Source organism: Pan troglodytes, chromosome 2 (genome assembly GCF_028858775.2).
Source record: "Pan troglodytes isolate AG18354 chromosome 2, NHGRI_mPanTro3-v2.0_pri, whole genome shotgun sequence".
NCBI classification, from domain to species: Eukaryota; Metazoa; Chordata; class Mammalia; order Primates; family Hominidae; genus Pan; species Pan troglodytes.
In genome coordinates this window covers 93691425-93706278 of record NC_086015.1, presented here as the reverse complement: position 1 = coordinate 93706278, position 14854 = coordinate 93691425, and the positions used below count along the sequence as shown (strand labels likewise).

The 14854-nt window shown below is 36.3% G+C and overlaps 1 protein-coding gene across 7 annotated transcripts in view; it reads right to left on the bottom strand.

Moving 5' to 3' along the window:
- EPHA3 (EPH receptor A3) overlaps positions 1–14854 on the bottom strand; it is a 369016-nt gene that overhangs the window by 92008 nt on the left and 262154 nt on the right. The gene's annotated exons all lie outside the window — the stretch shown is intronic.

Genomic DNA, 14854 nt, shown 5'->3' with positions numbered 1-14854 from the left:
TCAGATTAGAAATTGGCTGACTGGCTGGGCGCAATGGCTCACGCCTGTAATCCCAGCACTTTGGGGGGCCGAGGTGGGCAGATCTCGAGGTCAGGAGATCGAGACAATCCTGGCTAACACGATGAAACCCCGTCTCTACTAAAAATACAAAAAATTAGCCGGGCGTGGTGGCGGGCACCTGTAGTCCCAGCTACTCAGGAGGCTGAGGCAGGAGAATGACGTGAACCCGGGAGGTGGACCTTGCAGTGAGCCGAGATCGCGCCACTGCACTCCAGCCTGGGCTACAGAGTGAGACTCCATCTCAAAAAATAAATAAATAAATAAATAATAAATAAATAAATAAAAAAGAAGAAGTAGGCTGACCACACTGTGAAGTTTTGTTTCTTATTAATTTTTTTGTCTTAAAGCACTGCTGAGGTCATAAATCTGTTCTGAGTGAGGGTCATTCAGGGCTAGAACAGCCAGGGCAGTTCCAGCACAGGGCAGGTGGATGCTTGCAGGATTCTCTGTGGAGCTTCTGAAAAAAGGTTTTGGTCACTTTTAATTAGAGGCAAAAGTTGAGAGATGTAACTTAAATATATCTTTAGTTCAAGAAAGGATTGATATTTGCCCACCCTCCATTCTAACAGATAATGGTAGGAAAACTATTCGGAAAGGCTATTCTTGGGTTGTTTGGCTTATGTGCCCAAGCATAGGATAGAAAGGAGTAAAACAAAATTCCATTATATATTATGTTATGTTATATTCAGACACTAAACAAAATATATGCTGGTCTTAATCTTTTATTAGCAAACTACAACTATAGAGTGGAAGTGAACAGCAGAGAACACTCTACAGTAATTAGAAATAATCTATATCTTGATTGGAGGATATATATTTGTGAAAGGCCATTAACTTTCACATTTATGAATAGAATAATTCATTGTATGTTTTACTCAATGTTAAAAGAAGTAAAACATATGGTTTATATTATTAGATATCAGTATATCAATATATGAAGTTACTCTGAATATTTTCTTCTTTTTGTATTCCTGATGCTCTGGCATCTGAGGCCTCACTGACTGGGGATAAATTGTCTCTTCTAGGGCTAGTCAATTCTTCAATTCTTAGAGATAGCAAATGTTAGTCCAGGAACATGCCTTCATGTGCAAACTAACCAATCCAGAGCCTTTCCTCTGAAACACCTCCTCTTTCTGGCTCTTAACTTCCAGCAAGCAATATTCTTCTGTCCTAATCATGTCAGGGTCAGGTACCAGACTGCTAGAGACAGTTCCTATACCTCAGAGCTAACTGAAATTATTCAAGCAAACCAACCCCGACTCTGTTTACCCTGTCTTGCCTTTCTCATGAAACCACAATAAATGCTCCCATGCATGCTTTTCCCTTGCTCCCTCTGCCTCCTGACTGACCCTGGTGCTTCTCTTTGTGGCATTATGTGACATGGAATATTCTCTTTTTTTTTTTTTTTTTTTTTTTTTTTTTTTTTTGAGATGGAGTTTTTGCTCTGTTGCCCAGGTTGGAGTGCAATGGTGCGATCTTAGCTCATAGCAGCCTCCACTTCCTTGGTTCAAGTGATTCTCCTGCCTCAGCCTCCCAAGTAGCTGGGATTACAGGTTCCCACCACCATGCCTGGCTAATTTTTGTATTTCTACTACAGACAAGGCTTCACCATGTTGGCCAGGCTGGTAATGAAATCTTGACCTCAGGTAATCCACCCAGCTTTGCCTCTCAAAGTGCTAAGATTACATTTGTGAGCCACCACCCCCAGCCATAGTCTCTATTTTTTAGTGGCAACCTTCTCCTGATCTGTTGGCCTCACCATACCTGAGTTACAATAAAACATGCATTTCAAAGCAATTGCAGTAGAGAAATATCATCTAGAACTTTTTTCAAGCAAGCAAAAGACCTCTGCTTGACAGAGAGGTAATAAGCTATCTAAAGAAATAGCTGGCTATTTGGCATGTACACAATCTTGCTGTAATTTTTTTTCTCACTCTTTAAACCCAGAGATCTTGTCTTACTCTATTTGGGCTGCTATAACAATACTACAAACTGAACAGCTTATAAACAATGGATGTTTCTTACAGTTGTGGAGACTGGCAAGTTCAAGATGAAGGTGCCAGCAGATTTGGTGTCTGGTGAGAGTCTATTTCCCGATTCATAGATTGCACATTCTAGCATCATTTCGTCTTCACAAGATGGAAGGACAAGGTAGCTCTATGGAGCCTTCATTATAAGAGCACTAATCCCATTTCTGATGGCTCTAATCTCATGACCTAATCATCATCTTTCCAAGGGCTCACGTCCTAATTTTTTTTTCTTTTTGAGACAAAGCCTCACTCCGTCACCCAAGCTGGAGTGCTGTCATATAATCTTGGCTCATTGCAACCTCTGCCTCCCAGGTTCAAGTGATTCTCGTGCTTCAGCCTCCCCAGTAGATGGAATTACAGGCATGTGCCACCATGCCGGGCTAATTTTTGTATTTTGAGTAGTGATGGGTTTTGCCATATTGTCCAGGCTGGTCTTGAACTCCTGGCCTCAAGTGATCTGCCCACCTCGGCCTCCTGAAGTGCTGGGATTACAGGCGTGAGCCATCATACCATGCTGATGATTGGGTTTCAATGTATAAATGTGGAGGGGACAGAAACATTCAGATAGTGAAAGACGTCTATGATGCACTCTTTGATGTTTAACTTATACACAGGTTTAAAACCAGCCTATAGGCCGGGTGCGGTGGCTCAGGCCTGTAATCCCAGCACTCTGGGAGGCCGAGGCAGGTGGATCACGAGGTCAGGAGATCGAGATCATCCTGGCTAACACAGTGAAACCCCGTCTCTACTAAAAATACAAAAAATTAGCCAGGCGTGGTGGCGGGTGCCTGCAGTCCCAGCTACTCGGGAGGCTGAGGCAGGAGAATGGCGGGAAACCGGGAGGCAGAGCTTGCAGTGAGCCGAGATCATGCCATTGCACTCCAGCCTGGGAGAGAGCGAGACTCTGTCTCAAAAAAAAAAAACAAACAGCCTATAGCAGCTTTGGTTAAAAAGCTACTACCATTAGCCGGGAGTGGTGGCAGGCATCTGTAATCCCAGCTACTTGGGAGGCTGAGGCCGGTGAATTGCTTGAACCCAGGAGGCGGAGGTTGCAGTGAGCCAAGATTGCACCACTGCCCTCCAGCTTGGGCAACAGAGTAAAACTTCATTAAAAAAAAAAAAAAAAAAAAAAAGCTACTACCTATTATGCTGTTTAAAGAGTCGGTATTCTTACACTTACAAGTTTACTATATGTGGCTCTGTGTCTCTGCTGATTAGCCCCTCTGATTTTAGTCAGCTTACATTATTAATTAGATGGTTACACTAAATTATAAGCTAAACCCCTTTTCTAGCACTACCTCCTCTTGGTTGGTACTGTTGAGGCCCAAAATAAACAATGTTGTTTAGTCTTGGCTGGCTCCTTTCATTCGTATAAGTAAGAAAAGAAAATGAGGGCATTGTTACACCAGACCAGAGTTATCAAAGGCGTCATACACAAACCCTGTTGTGTTTGGGGTCTGTGTGACAAATAATAAACTGCTAACTTTAATTGAGGAGCCAAATTTGAAATATACACAAAAACACACAGACGCATGCATATATATATGTGTATGGATTCAACTGTGGCTCCATAATAACTTCATTCTCACATAAATACCTTCTGAGGCCAGTGAGAAAGAAATTGATTTACTCCTACAGAAATGACAACTGTCCTTATACATATCACATGCCTGAGTGAGTCACCATTGCTTAACTCTACATCATTATATGACTCATGAGTTTTCAAAGGGAATTATCTCTCTTCGAAATTTTTTTAATATGGTGGACAACATAGAAGTATGCATTGCATCAAAATATTATTCACCATGTGCGTGGAAACAGAAAAAAAATATCGCTTAACATATGGCCTATATATGCCTGGCCCATATGGCTTGTATATGCCTGACAACCCCACCCAAAGTGCAATAGAGACTAATTGAAGCAGAAAGAGAGGTCCTATTGAAAGTTGTGTAGGTTGATCCCTTCCTTTAAGGGGGCAAAATCCCAGACCTCCCATAACAGAAAACTTATGAAGTCAATTCAAACATTTGGAAATCAGATTTTGGAAATTAGCTCAGAGCTATCCAATTTACTCACACATGAAAATACTCATTTGGCTTGAAAAAATGGGACAATATAGTATTTCAGAAAATAAGAATAATTTTGGTTGGTCATTGTATACAATGTAAAACATTTTGATTACCATGAAATCTTTCTGAGAAGCCCTAGTTCCATGTTACCACGATACCAGAAACTTATTTGTAACATAGGCATACTCTTAAAGAGCACAGTCTTTATTTTTTAACTTAGAAGCAATCACCTAAAAATATAATAGGAAAAAGTGAAATGCACTTAACAATTATAATTGGAATCCTAATATCTACTCTACTTCTCCTCCAAGTATATATCCTAAACCCATTATCAAATTTCAATTAAAATGTTAACAAATTAACTATACAAAAAGAGATTGTGTGTATTAATGGTTTCTAGTTTAGCTTTCTGAAGGGTGCAGGTGGGGAATATGCTAATTTGGGTCTGTTTGCATATTTATACAAACAAAGTGAACACCAGCAGAGACTTACAGTTTCCAAAAGCAATCATGCCTGAAAAATTTCTATTTTGGCTGTAAAATTTGCATTGTCTATGCTTGGGTTTACTAATACTTCTCAGTCACTTTTTATCCCAAACAGATTTACTCTTTCTCTGCCCCATATTACTTGATTAAGAAATGCAAACATTGAGTGGCAATAAATAACTTTATACCTCACAAACAGAAATTTTTAAAAATCTGAGCAGAAAGCAAAGGGGAAATTGCAGAGGCAGATTACCTGCTGCTTCATTTCCATGATGCTTGTGGCCTGACCTGTTTAGTTCCAGGCACACAGGATTAATTTATCTGAAGAATTTTTGTCAAGTAACTTTTTACCTAGCCATAAATTTTGGAGCGATTCTATTTCTTAAGTCCATCCAAATAAATAAATTGCATCAATACTTATTTTTGCCATTATGAATATTTCACATAATTGATCTCAGAATTTTGAGAACTGATTAACTGATTGATGGTTATACACACCTTTACAATTTTAGCACATTAGAAAAAATAGCCTTAAGCTGCTCAATTTTTGGATTTCATAAGTAAAGCTAAAAAGGAAATCGTGCAGATACAAATACAGCAATACTTGTTTCTTTCAAGGATTTGGCTTTCAATCCAATGTATGTATTTAGGTTCCTGCACTTCTAATTGTTAACCTCAATAGTTTACAGAAAATTGTCATTAGCCTATATAGAGCAAGTGTTCTCAAACACAGGTGTGAAGACTTCAGTTTTATAGGGAGATACTACATTTTACCTAATGTGTGGAAAGATTCTAAACATTATTTCCAAGCTTGTGAAGTAAACTTAAGCCTTTTCATGATGAGATTTATTTGTAAAAAACTAAATTACATGTAATGATTCTTAAGTTAGAATTGACACGAAAAATAGTTAAAAATGCAATGATGAGTTTATCATCATTATTAGTTGTAAAATCATTGTAAAACTGATTTCTGGGGATGTCGGCATGAGTCAATAAAGTAACTAAAAATTATTGAATTGTCCACTTGAAATGAATGGATTTCATGAGATGTGAATATATCCCAATACACTTAAAATTTTTTTTATTATACTTTAAGTTCTAGGATACATGTGTAGAACGTCCCCGTTTGTTGCATAGGTATACACGTGCTATGGTGGTTTGCTGAACCCATCAACCCATCATCTACATTAGGTATTTCTCCTAATACTATCCCTCCCGTAGTCCCCCACCCTGTGACAGGCCCCGGTGTGTGATGTTCCTCTCCCTGTGTCCAAGTGTTCTCATTGTTCAGCTCTCACTTATGAGTGAGACCATGCAGTGTTTGGTTTTCTGTTCTTGCCAATACACTTAGTTTTAAAAAAGAATAACTTAGAGTAAAAAGTAGTACATGTGGTTTACCAGAATTAAGGGGTAGTCAAACTAATTACATGTCTTTGAATGATTTTGAATATTTTTCTATTGTGTTCCATATTTTTTTTCTAATTTTCAGAGCCATTTGTTGAAAAAAAGATCTGCATGAAACTATTATATAAGCATTATGAAGTGTTGCTGGCCTGGTCTGTCAGATTTCTTCTGGAATTGAAAAACAATAAGCCAAGAATCATTATTATTCACATCGCACAGTCTGTGGTTTAGCTTTAGAAACATGCTTTTCAAGTTAAATTTCCTTCAAAATGCACCTAGCTAGGAAAAAAAAATGAGGGAAAAATGCTAGAGGCAAAGCAAACTTGAAGTTTACAAAGTCTGGTAGTCTATTTTCCAAATACGAGTGGGTTTCGTTACCCTTTACATTCTAGAGTGGTTCACAGTTGGTTTTCATACATGCATCTATGAATCTATGTTATACCTTGCCTTCCTGGATGGCTAAAGTGTGGTATTTTTACTCTTTGTTAACCTTAGGAATAACTGTTAAATGGATTTTTGGCTTTAATGGGTTGGTTTAATCTCTAAAAGGAGATCCTGAAATAAGAGTTCAGTAAGACCAGATGTTGGTTCTAAACAATATGTAAAGTTTGCAAATGGGTACATATGAAATGAATCTTCCATAACATTTGTGTTCAATATAAAGCATCTGATGCACAGGCAATTACACATAATATAATGTTCGTATTCTCTTCATTCATTAAAAGAATGTATAGAGACAGGTTGGGAAGTGCTTTAGGTAATTCACCACTAGGTTTTAGTAACACGATGGGACATGAAATCAGATAAGAAAAAACAATCTACATAAGCAGAATGAAAGTTTTGAACTAAAAATGATCATATTCCTGTGACAAAACCCCTGGCAATTACATTTATAATGAGGGAAGCAACTCCAAGAACTACAGGCACAGAAGGAAAGTTGTGAGAAAAATTTTCCAACACGTTCCTTAAAAAGTCAGCAGGGTTTTATAGGAAACAATCAAGTGATTGTAGAAAGAAAACATGCAACCAAAGAATTTATTCAGTTAACATCTATAATTTAACAAAATAACATATGTTCAAAGCCACTTTTCGAAGACAAATTAAAAGGCCCTTATGGACTACAAATTGCTAACTACCAATGTTCATTTAAGGAAATGGCAAATAATGCTGATGACAAACTATCCCAAGAGTGGATGCTGTGAAAACTGGCATCTGAAGGCTTAGTATCAACCTTTCTTTAGTCTTTGAAATCTTATCAACACATTTTAATCCAAATATATGTGGAAGACATGCAGTATAGAGGAGACTTTGTTTATATTTTTAAATATGAATATAAAAATCACAAAAATATGGGCACAAATATTTGATGAAATTAAAACATAAATTATTTAAACCATATGAATCATCAGAAACCCTACACCAGTTAGAAAATCATTTATTCACAGTTGATATAGAAGGAAAGAAAACTGAGGAAAGCAAAATCTGATCGTACTAATTTTAAAGGTACAACTTGGAGGACATACTTATATGTACATACAATATCTAAAATATGTATAATATTACAAATATACACTTTTAGTTGTGTGAATATATATATTTATATACACACATCCTACATAAAGCTCAATTACTAATCATTATATATTAGATTCATGTATTATTTTATTTAATTCCCGAAGTAATCTAAAAAATTCTGGAATTGTTTGAAAATTGTTTCAAAGACAATTTTGCATTTAATTCAATAAAGCAACAATCCTAATTAGTCTTATAGTGCCCCTTATTATGGTTCTAGGGTCTTTTTAAAATTAATAATGTATGGAATATCTCTTTATATGTTCCTTTTTGCTTACCTTTGCTTATCAGTTTAGTAAAAATTATTAAAGTCAATATCATAAAATGATTTAATTCAAGAAGATTTTCTGTGCTTACTATATGCCAGGTGCCATGTAAGGTGTGAAGGTTAAAGTAGTGTAAAAAGGCAGATGTGTCGCCTGCCTTTATGGAGATCTGAAACATTTTCATCGCTAGAGTTGGATTTCTTTACAAATTACCCTCTGATAACCTATGTTCCCTCAAATGCATATGGAACCTATCATCATCTCAGTTAACCAGTGAAGGATTTGAAGTACTACAGCTCTTCCAGGATACCTAATGGGCCTATTTTGTTTGTGTCTGTACAATATCCCTTTGGAATTTACTATATGGGCAACTTTCCAATTTCAAGGTGTCAGCTACTTAATCTGTATGACTGAGGGCTTCTTTTGTTATCAGAGTCACTTCTGTTCATGCACTTTAGGCTGGAAGTCTTGGGGATAAAAAAAATAATACTCTTCAATTACCTCTCATCTTTGGAACAGCTCTCAGTCAATGACTGATGAAGAGTTCATGTATAAATATCCCAGTTTCCTCTTATCTAGTGTGGGATAACTCTGAAGCAAGTATTCCACACGGGCTCCCACTCTTCAGCAACAGGATTAAGCTCCAGTTTCCCACAGGGTAAATTGATTAATACTTATTCTTCAGTGGCTGCCTTCCTTTCCTTGTTTCATTTTTATGCTCCCCTGCCTGTGTTTTCAGGGATCATTCCCAAATAAACAACCTATATTCAAATTCTCATCTCAATGCCTACTTCTGGGAGAATTCAAACTAAGAGACCTTGCATCATTGTAAATACTTAGGAATATTGGTGACAGCCGAGACCATATAAAGCTTTATTTGGGTTTTCAAGACACTTTAACAGTTTAAGTCTATTTTAGTTAATGGCTCATTGTGTGTCATTGGGTAGTTTTGGCTTTGAGTGGGACAAAGTTTAGGAAAACTAAAAAAACACACAAACATACAAGCATGTGAATACACAGAGCTAACACACACACATACACAAATATATCTCTACCCCAGCAACGTCGATGCCTCAAACTTATTCTTGAATTGTGAAACTGAGTTGTAAGCTGTGATACAGATAATATTGAAAATTATTTGATTAACAGGACCTACAGTTGCTATAGTGGAATGAAGGATAGTTTGTGGTGTTATATAGAGGTTTAGTGGCATCACTTTTTTTCAATGAAGTCTCTATTTTTCTGTCTACTCTAAGTTGGGTGGCTATTCCGAACCAAAAATTTAGTTTTTTATTCTGTTCTGTGCTCAGAATGTGGCATTCTCAGGTTAGAAAATAAGAGCTACTTCATTACTTGGTCATTCCTGGAAATTCCCAAGAAATAACAGATGTATCATGACAATTGGCCCTCAAACAAGCAGCAGACATCCTAATGCAGACCAGACCAATGGGATTTTTCTAAAAAGTGAAATACAGAGAACAGAGACCCTCTGATCTGTTGAACCTCAAGTTCTTGTTCTTCGATGAAATTGCTGTAATATCTCATAGCCTGCTCTTCACTTTTGGTTATTAATGCCCAGTGTATAACAGTATAAAACAGCAATTTCATGGGTGGAAGAGGAAAAAAGTCAGCTCATTTACATCTTCCTTCCCTTTTCCAATGTTGGAGGACTGTGGAGAGATTGTGGAAAATAGAGGTTATACTTAGCTGTGCACACATTTGCACTGTATTTGTTGACTTCCACTGTTTTCTTGACTAATACTGACTTTTACTATTGTGTGCTAGCTTTCTGTAGGCACTCTTGACGTTTTCAGATGATTCTGCAAAAATCTACATGCAAGGACCCATTTAATTCCTCTTAAAAATGCCTCAAGATGTGTCTGGCTCCAACTGTTTGCAGTTCTCTTTTGTATGTGGTATACTTGGTGTATTTTTGCCTGACTTTTTTATTCTAGTTGCCAATTCCCAAGCAACAAGAAAATATCTTACTGAACATTTTATATATGACTATATTTCTGAGTACGTGTGTGTGTGGAGAGTGTATAATTGTACATATTTGAAATTTTAGTTCGGAAACTCATTTTTAACAAATCCTTTTGTTGTCTTAATAAAAGCTGATCTTTATTATATATAGTATTTAATAACACCTATCTCATAGTAATCAGACCAAATGGACTCTATTTGACCCTTAGAGTTAAATTCTAGTACTTAGAATGAATAAAACCATGTAATGACATCGCTCTTATCCTCCACATCTCAAAGCCTTATAAAATGCAATTTAGTTCTATGTTCAACTAAATATGTTGAACAAACCCACAAATAGAAGCCTGATCTAGGATGGAAAGTGAAGTGAAATATATCTCTGAATAGATCTTTCCTGTCAATTCTCATGGTGAGTGAGAATTAGAGTCTAGTAGGAGTCAGAGACAGAGGCAGATAAGTGAGTTCCCTCTGGGAGAGACTCATTCACAGCAGGGTGATGATATCCTGGTTTCCCACTGACTAGCAGACTTCACCAACAGAGACACCTGTCACATAGGAATGAGACCAGTGGGCTTACACAGAAATCTTTTCTGTTTCTGACTCTCTAAGTTCCCATTTGCTGCTAAAAGAATTTTCTGAAATAACATTGCCATTTCACAATTATTACACCAGGGTTTTGTTTTGTGAGGTAAGATGGATGTTGGAAAATGATGCAGAAATATATGCAAAGTTATCTATATAAAGCCTAGATAAATAAGAAAAAATGTTCTACACATTTAAAAGGTTGTTATCTTGCCTAAGGATTCAGTTCAAAAAGTGGCTGGAAGAAATTTTAAATTAGCAATATAATTTCTTTAAAAGTAAAGATTAAATGGGATGACAAAAAACAACAAGAAAAAAAGATTATCTTACAGGTTAAGATTTACATAATTATTTACTTTTGTAAGTCTTTGCCCTTGCAAAGACTTGAAATTAATTTTAAAATGTTGATTTCAGCAATAAGTACAATACTCTATGGTGTGAAAACTATTTTGTGCCATAGACTTTTAATCAAATTAGTAAGTAAAAATAATAAGAATGGAAACTACTTTTATGGAGTGAAAGACTAGAAAAGAAAACTGATAAAATATTTGGAAGGGTCACATATTTTCTTAATCAAGATATATGTATTTGATCAAACTACTTTTTCATGCAGCAGTTCTATGTAGACATATCCTTGGTTCTTTTGTGGTTTTAGCTGATTTTCTGAATACTTTCATTTAAAATATATTACCAGTGCAAGGTAAGATAACATACCTTCCTTTGAGAGTCAGATGTTAAGTTATTCTATTTGTTTTATTTATGTTTTAAGGTAACTGTCTCATTCATCAAGAATAATGTTAACCACAGTCTGTAGGAGACAGAGACTAAGCTGTTCAAATGAATGACTATAAAGTGAATAGCTTATGCCAAAGGATGATTCATTTGATTTAAAACACATTTGTCGAACAAATTTTGGAACTGTGCTCACTTGTTAATTTTCTCTTTTGTGATTTCCTTTCTCTTTCATAGGTTGGCAATCAAAACCAACATCCAGACAGTGCCAAGTCTGATAAAGTGGTTAAGAGCATTCCTAGAAGTGGCACATATGCCAATTGCAAATTGCAAAGTTTTTTTTTCAATTAGAAGGAATAAAAAGTCTGTGCTATATATGAATAAAAGCTGCTGTGTTTTTAAAAATATCTTGGAATATAAAGGCTTGAACCTAAGTATGAGGGTGAGGGGGGTGCTGCTAGAAGTAACCAATAGTCTCCATCACACTATAAAGTCTTTAAGCCTTAAATTTGTATATGAAGCCTCTTCAATACTAGGTCATGACTAGTGAAGCTATGAGCTGTCCTAGGATGTCCTGTCTTGAGATACCCTACCTTCTTGTCAGCACATCCCACTGAGGCTGACTGGTTCCAAAACCTTCAGATGGATCAATCCATAGATTCCAAGATGGGCAAATGTCAATGCCAATTTTATCAGAATGTTTCAGACCAGATTGATGATCAGTTATGCAGAAACTTAAACTTGTGGTGACATTTTTTTTTCTTTCCTCCCTCTCTCTGCTATAATGGTTTTAATTTTTTTTTAATTGAAGAAAGCTTTTAGATAACTCCCTAGGCTGGAAGTTAATCATAGAGAATTGCCCTACAGAAACAACTGGTTTGAGAGTAAAGCCCACTCCAGACTTATTCTAGTAACGCTTCAAACGTTGAGTCATTTAGAAACTGTTTCTCTTCAATATAGGCAAGCAGTGTTGACTAGGATATGAAAGATTTCCATATAATAAATTATCCAGTCTTAAAACTTTGCTACTTGTCAATCTCAGTCATACACATATGTGTGTGTGTGTTGTGTGTGTGTGTGTGTGTGTATGTGTATCACTGTGCCTTGTACAATAAACTAAGTAGAGGAAGACAAACTAGCAAAACTCTTCCCATTAACAGACTTCCCTTAAACAATCTAAATGTGCCACACGGTACAGTTGTGTATTACTGAACTGGAGGTGGCCCTGGCTGACAGTCAGTACTTTGAGAGAGAAACTCTACAAATCTCCTTATAAGGAATACAAATAAATCAGCCCACACATTATCTTGTCCTATCTTTTCTTACCTTATCTTTTATCTATCTTACCTTGTATCATCTCTTCTTCAGTTTACCTGATAGAAGTGGACCCAGAATGAAAAGATTCCTACACAATAGGTACCAAAATGTCGAAGATAGTTAAGGGCATGTTCATCAAATGAGTAAAGAGAGTAATCCTCCAGGGAAACTTAAAGATATGAGAACAGATAAAAGATGTTTTTGTTTAAATGTGCTCAAGTAGAATTTTATGGTAACTGTAGTCATTGATACAAATTATAATGTCTCAAAATCATCAGCCAAAAACAAGTTTAAATAAAAATAATCACTGGAATGAAAACAAACAAATAAATATATGAATAACTAATATGAAGAATTTTTTAAACACAAATCTATAATGACTATACAAAGCTGATTTCCCAGAGAACCTGACTACCTGGAAATATTTATTTTCATACCATTTAAGAGCAGATATAATAAAATTTCCATATTCACTTTAAAAATTCCTTGGTAGTTCTTTTATTTTCTTACTTTATATCCATTACCAAAATGTAGATGTTTTGTCTAGGTGCACAGAAAAGATGAAAAACTGCAGTACCAGTTTGAGGGGCTACTGTACTGTTTTATTTCAAGTCTTAGCAACTTCTTAACACTTTGCCCAATTCACTTCACAACCTGTTTCAGGCAATTTGACTTTTTAGTTTCTCCTATAATTTCTTCCTGTTTTTCTCAATGTTGGGAGAAAGAGACTTCCTTATTCATTTCTACTTTGTTGTTTGCATTCCTTCTTTATTTTATTTTATTTTATTTTTGTCTATATACAACTAATATATTTCTTTATTTTTTAATTATTATTACACTTTAAGTTTGAGGGTACATGTGCACAATGTGCAGGTTAGTTACATATGTATACATGTGCCATGCTGGTGTGCTGCACCAATTAACTCGTCATTTAGCATTAAGTATATCTCCTAATGCTATCCCTCTCCCCTCCTCCCACCCCACAACAGTCCCCAGAGTGTGATGTTCCCCTTCCTGTGTCCATGTGTTCTCATTGTTCAATTCCCACCTATGAGTGAGAACATGCAGTGTTTGGTTTTTTGTCCTTGCAATAGTTTACTGAGAATGATGATTTCCAATTTCATCCATGTCCCTACAAAGGACATGAACTCATCATTTTTTATGGCTGCATAGCATTCCATGGTGTATATGTGCAACATTTTCTTAATCCAGTCTATCATTGTTGGACATTTGGGTTGGTTCCAAGTCTTTGCTATGGTGAATATTGCTGCAATAAACATAGGTGTGCATGTGTCTTTATAGCAGCATGATTTATAGTCCTTTGGGTATATATCCAGTAATGGAATGGCTGGGTCAAATAGTATTTCTAGTTCTAGATCCCTGAGGAATTGCCACACTGACTTCCACAACGGTTGAACTAGTTTACAGTCCCGCCAACATTGTAAAAGTGTTCCTATTTCTCTACATCCTCTCCAGCACCTGTTGTTTCCTGACATTTTAATGATTGCCATTCTAACTGGTGTGAGATGGTATCTCATTGTGGTTTTGATTTGCATTTCTCTGATGGCCAGTGATGGTGAGCATTTTTTCATGTGTTTTTTGGCTGCATAAATGTCTTCTTTTGAGAAGTGTCTGTTCATGTCCTTTGCCCACTTTTTGATGGGGTTGTTTGTTTTTTTCTTGTAAATTTATTTGAGTTCATTGTAGATTCTGGATATTAGCCCTTTGTCAGATGAGTAGGTTGTGAAAATTTTCTCCTATTTTGTAGGTTGCCTGTTCACTCTGATGGTAGTTTCTTTTGCTGTGCAGAAGCTCTTTAGTTTAATTAGATCCCATTTGTCAATTTTGGCTTTTGTTGCCATTGCTTTTGGTGATTTATACATGAAGTCCTTGCCCATGCCTATGTCCTGAATGGTAATGCCTAAGTTTTCTTCTAGGGTTTTTATGGTTTTAGGTCTAACGTTTAAGTCTTTAATCCATCTTGAATTAATTTTTGTATAAATTAATTGTGTAAGGAAGGGATCCAGTTTCAGCTTTCTACATATGGCTAGCCAGTTTTCCCAGCACCATTTATTAAATAAGGAATCCTTTCCCCATTGCTTGTTTTTCTCAGGTTTGTCAAAGATCAGATAGCTGTAGATATGCGGTGTTATTTCTGAGGGCTCTGTTCTGTTCCATTGATCTATATCTCTGTTTTGGTACCAGTACCATGCTGTTTTGATTACTATAGCCTTGTAGTATAGTTTGAAGTCAGGTAGCGTGATGCCTCCAGCTTTGTTCTTTTGGCTTAGGATTGACTTGGTGATGCGGGCTCCTTTTTTGTTGTTTCCATTCCTTCTTACCATTCCTTGAGT